Source organism: Mastomys coucha, unplaced genomic scaffold (genome assembly GCF_008632895.1).
Source record: "Mastomys coucha isolate ucsf_1 unplaced genomic scaffold, UCSF_Mcou_1 pScaffold9, whole genome shotgun sequence".
Classification (NCBI taxonomy): Eukaryota; Metazoa; Chordata; class Mammalia; order Rodentia; family Muridae; genus Mastomys; species Mastomys coucha.
Genome location: NW_022196915.1, coordinates 24841482 through 24846788, shown reverse-complemented (window position 1 = coordinate 24846788; position 5307 = coordinate 24841482). Strand labels below are relative to the sequence as shown.

The 5307-nt window shown below is 42.0% G+C and overlaps 1 pseudogene; it reads right to left on the bottom strand.

Moving 5' to 3' along the window:
- Positions 1 to 386: 386 nt before the first annotated feature.
- The window catches only part of LOC116085189, a 6138-nt pseudogene continuing 1217 nt past the window's right edge, over positions 387 to 5307 (bottom strand).

The window sequence follows — 5307 nt, the reverse complement described above, 5'->3', positions numbered from 1 at the left end:
AAGAAGAAGAAGAAGAAGAAGAAGAAGAAGAAGAAGAAGAAGAAGAAAAGGAGGAGGAGGAAGAGGAGGAGGGGGAGGAGGAGGAGGAAAAGGAAGAGGAAGAAGATGAGGAGGAGGAGGAAGAGGAGGAGGAGGAAGAGGAAGAGGAGGAGGAAGAGCAGGAGGAGGAAGAGGAAGAGGAGGAGGAGGAAAAGGAAGAGGAGGAAAAGGAAGAGGAAGAGGACGAGGAGGAGGAGGAAGAGGAGTAGCGGAGGAAGAAGAAGAGGAGGAGAAGGAAGAGGAGGAGAAGGAGGAGGAGGAAGAGGAGGAAGAGGAAGAGGAGGAGGAGGAAGAAGAAGGAGGAGGAGAAGGAGGAGGGGGAGAGAGAAGACAAATACAAATTAATTTCAAAGTTCTCCCACCAGGACAAATACTGCAGTAACAATGTACACCTTTCCAGGAAGTGGAGGTAGAGCCCCTGGCATTATTACTGACAGCCCTGTGTTAGGCCCTAAAATTATCTGCCATTGCTACAGTTGTTCTTGTTGCTTTATTTGCAACTTTTGTGTCTCAAAGACAAGAGGAAGAACCAGGATCATGAAGGAAATGGTCCCAATTCACAAAGCTAAGCTGCTTTAGAAAATCTACACATATTTTGATTCACAAAGAGAGACCAAAGGTGGCTGACCAAACCCTCTCAGGAAACATCTCTGTCAGACCCCAGAGTCTTTCTGAAAGTGTTTCAACTAGCACACCATTGTCTTCCTCTTCCAGCTCCTGCTTGGCCTTCTCTACCTTGGCTTTTGGGACTAATTCCTTGGGGGAGAAAGGCTCCCTGTGCCAGCTGAAGCAATTGTGGTGGCTATGGCTATAGGACCACATTAGATTATTTTAACCCTTGATAGAATAGTAAGACTTGCCCCTGCCTCTTCAAAAACATAATAAATAATTTCTGCTGTTATTTAACATCACTTTGTGGAGAGCTTATGAAACCAGCCAGCATACCACTATTTGCATAGTGAAGAAAGTGAAACCAGTGACTCAATCTCCTACTTGCTGCATGGTTATTACAGACTATATTATTTAGTTTCCACCGATTAATGCAATTATTGAAGGATATTAGTCCCACTTCTAAATAAGGGCACTGGCAGTGAAGTTATATAATTTAGGAAAGGTTACATATCTAACACAAGCCCTCTCTGATGCCTCTTATACTGCCCCACTCTCTATTCCATGGCTTTCTTCCTCACTTCTTATGCCTCTTGAATCTCATTCACTGAATGCCATTAGGGGTTGCATTCTTGTCTAGAGTAGAAGGTATCAATGTGGCACATGCTTAGGAATCATTTAGAGAGCTTCTTCCACTTTAGATTCTGATTCTTACAGTCATTGTGCCTTCAGATATTCCACTTTTCTATAAAAGCTCCCTGACAATGGCCTCTGCTGCCTCAGGGATTGCCTTTGAGCTGCGATGTATTGCCTTCTTCTTGCCTCTCTTTGGAATACTTGAGCCCTAAACAAAAGCTTTTTGAGATAGTCACATGTAAATGACTTTTCAAAATGTTCATACTGCAGCCTCCTTCTCAGGTGGCAATCCAGTTTCTTCTGAACTGTGCTACTTTGGTGTGATAAAGGATAGCAGTGTCCAAAAATAGTTTTTCTTCATTTACTACACAGTTAAGGAATGTTTACTATGAACAAAAAGTAATAACAAACAATAGCAAACAATAAATGATATAATATTTTACTGATCATTATTTTTGAAAGAAAACTATAATCCAAAACAAAGGAATCTCAAAAAAATCATTTCGTGTCTTTTTTCTCCCCAGAATTGCAAGGCAAATGTCACATAATAATTTTTAAAGAATTAAATCCTTTTCTAATTCAAGTTTTATTATGTGCATGAGAGAGAGCAGAGAGAGGGAGATTCAGAGTGAGAGTGCAATACAAGGAGATAGAAATAGACAGACAGAGAAACATACAGAGAGAGAGAGAGAGAGAGAGAGAGAGAGAGAGAGAGAGAGAGAGAGAGAGATACATAAACACATATACCCACACACGGGGGGGGGTGCTATTTGACTATTCTTGGGATACAGACAAATACGTTGGGGATTGGTTCTAATGCTTTGTCTTAACGTGGCTCCCAAAATCACATGGAATTTGCATGTTCAGATGCAGAGGTTCCCTGTCACCAATTGTTTTTTGATTGATCAATAAAATAAAGAGCCATCAGGCAGTGGCTGGGCAGGGTGAAAGAGGAGGGACTTTTAGGATTCCTAGGCAAGAAATGTATGGGAAAGAATGGGGAATTCTGCCAGGAGAGGGGCATAGGACTGATCACACAGTGAAGGAGAGGAGGATGAGACAGCTAAAATATAGGTACAAAGGGAAAGAGGCCCCATGGGAGCATGGCCCAGAAGGAAGCACAGCAGCAAAGATAAAATACAGATTTAGAAAGTGTTAATTCAGGAATACTGAATACTGAAAGGGAGTGTGTCCTAGCCTTGAGCCTTGGGAGGTTCAAGAAGTGCCCAACCATTGAGCTAGTAAGACATATTAAAAATATCAATGTGTGTTTGTGTGTGTCTTTAATTGGTAAATCCAGAGCTCTTGGGCTGGTACAAGTCAGATACATACACACATATACACATACACTGAGAGATAGAGATAGAGAGAGAGAGAGAGAGAGAGAGAGAGACAGAGACAGAGACAGAGACAGAGACAGACAGAGACAGACAGAGACAGAGACAGACAGAGACAGACAGAGACAGAGAGACAGAGACAGGGAGAGACAGAGAGAGACAGAGACAGAGAAAGAGACAGAGACAGAGAGAAAGAGACAGAGACAGAGAGAGACAGAGAGAGACAGAGAGGCTATTTTTAAGATATAGACAAATATGTTAGGGATTGGTATGAGAGACCCTGTGAGAATTCAGTGCTGATAAACAAATCACTGGTACACAAATGTCTACTCATCCAAGATAGGGAACTAATGACCAATATATAGATAGTACCCCAACTTCAAGCACAGTTATTTTTATTAGTGTTACTTACAGGGAAATGGGTGAGAGGCTACTTACAGAAGTAGAAAAGGCTCAAAGACGGCTATGTCACCAAATCCCACCCCAGCATGGAAGACAAATCATATGAGTTCGAAACCTGGAGCACAGGGGACAAGTTGCAGGCAGCTCAACAGACTGGAAGGTAACCTTTCTTCTGACTTGGTTTTACTGAGACTCTTATAGGCAGCTTGCCTGCTTTCTGCTTTTTTAGACTACTTGGTTAGTCTTAGAGTCTTTGAATCTTGGCTTGTTTGAGAGTGACTCAGCTGTCTTTACTATTTATATACTGTAGGCAGGAAGGAGCCTAGTGAATCTAGTCAGTTTTAGGGACTTCCAAAAGCTATTTTAAATTTACCCCCTGTCACATTAACCTACTCACAAAACTTTTGACCCAAAATTTGTCCTGTCTATAGGAAATGCAGGGACAAACATCAAGCAGAGACTAAGGAAATGGCCATCCAATAACTGGCTCAATTTGAGAGACCCATCCTATATGCATGAACAAATTTCTGACACTATTAATAATACTATATGTTATGCTTGCAGACAGGAGTCTAATTTTCCCCCTGAGAGCTCCACCCAGTAGCTGACTGAAACAGATGTAAAGTTCTGTAGCCAAGCATTGGACAGAGCTCTAGAAGTCTTGTGGGAAGAGTTGGAGGGAAGGAATATGGGACTTGGAGGGGATAGAAACTCCAGAGGAAGCCCAACAGAGTGAGCTAACCTGTACATTGGAGGCCTTTAGAGACTGAATAACCAATCAAAGAGCATACACAGGCTGGATCTATGCCTTTCGTACATTGGTAGCAGATGCACAGCTTGGTCTTCATGAGAGTCCCCCAGCAATTGAAGCAAGCTGGCTCTGAATCTGTTGTCTGCCTGTGGATCTCATCCTCTAACTTTCTTCTTTGAATCTTGGTTTGTGTGAGAGTGACTTTTAAAAGTGAGAGAAGATGTGCTAGCCCTGCAGAGACTTGATGTGCCAGGGTTGGGGAATACCCAGGGGGTGCCTCCACTCACTCAGAGGACAAAGTAAGGAAAATGGGGGAAGGGAATGTGTGAAGGGGAACCTGGAGGAGGCTAGGCAAGGATCAGAGTGTAAAGTGAATAAATAAATAAATTAACAGAAAAAAAAATCATCTCCTTTCTTAATGAGCTTCCCTGCAGGATGGGACACATCCCCTTTGTGCCACTTCCTTATAAAACATGTTGTCCTAAAATGTCCTGTTTCACTTTGCCTCTGTTTTACATCCTACACCAGTGTGTGGGGTGGAAAATCTGAGTGGAGGGAGAAGTACATGCTATGGTGGACATGTGGGAGTCTGAGGACAACATGTGGAAATTGGTTCTCTTCTTCCACCATACATGTTTTAAGTATAGAGTTCAGGTTGTCAGTCTTGGTGACAAATATCACCATACATATATACCATCATAAAACCACCAGAAGAAGCTGCTGTTAACCACATAAATCTTTAACCTACTGGTTACTTTGCCTTTGTGTGTCCTAGTTTTCTCATCTGTGAAAACTTCAAACAAGGTAGGGAGACAGGTCTTTCTTAGATAGGATAGAAATCATCTATACCTCTCTATACCAAGGTTTTGAATTCTGTACATCAATGTCTCTATGCCCAGGTCTCAGGAGCTTACTAAGGAGTAAGGTAAATTAAACAGTAGGTGTGTAAACTACTGTCTCAAACAGGTTAGCCTTAAAGAAAGCTTCAACTGCAGCAATGTTTACTAATAATGCCTCTGGAGGGATTTCCTGTGCTTCATCCCACACCCACTGTTGTTTAAGGATTGAAAGTCAGACATGTCTTCACTGAGAAATTCCCTCTTCGGCTTAGGTTTTGCAGAAGGGAATATAAAATGTACAACATACCACAACAATCCATTACTTCTGTGAAAAAAGTGACCCTGGATATTTGAGTTCATCTTTTGTTTTATTTAAATAGCAATTTAGTATCAGTAACAAAACTTCCCTTTTGTTTTATGCCAGCAGGTATTTTTATTAAGGACCATTAGTCTCCACTTAATAAGAGTGCCATGTTTGTATGTGCACTTGTGCCAGTCTAGCACAGTCCACAGAGGATGCAAAGGAGCTGAACTGGGAAGGGTTGGGTGGGGAACTGTAGCTGTGCCGATAATACCTGTCTGTGATATGGACTGTCTCGGGGTTTAAGAGGTTATACTAAAGGGAATGTAGCTTTCCAGAATGTCACTTGAGAAGCATTTTACCTCCTTCCTCTTTTGCCTGCCTCTTCTTTTC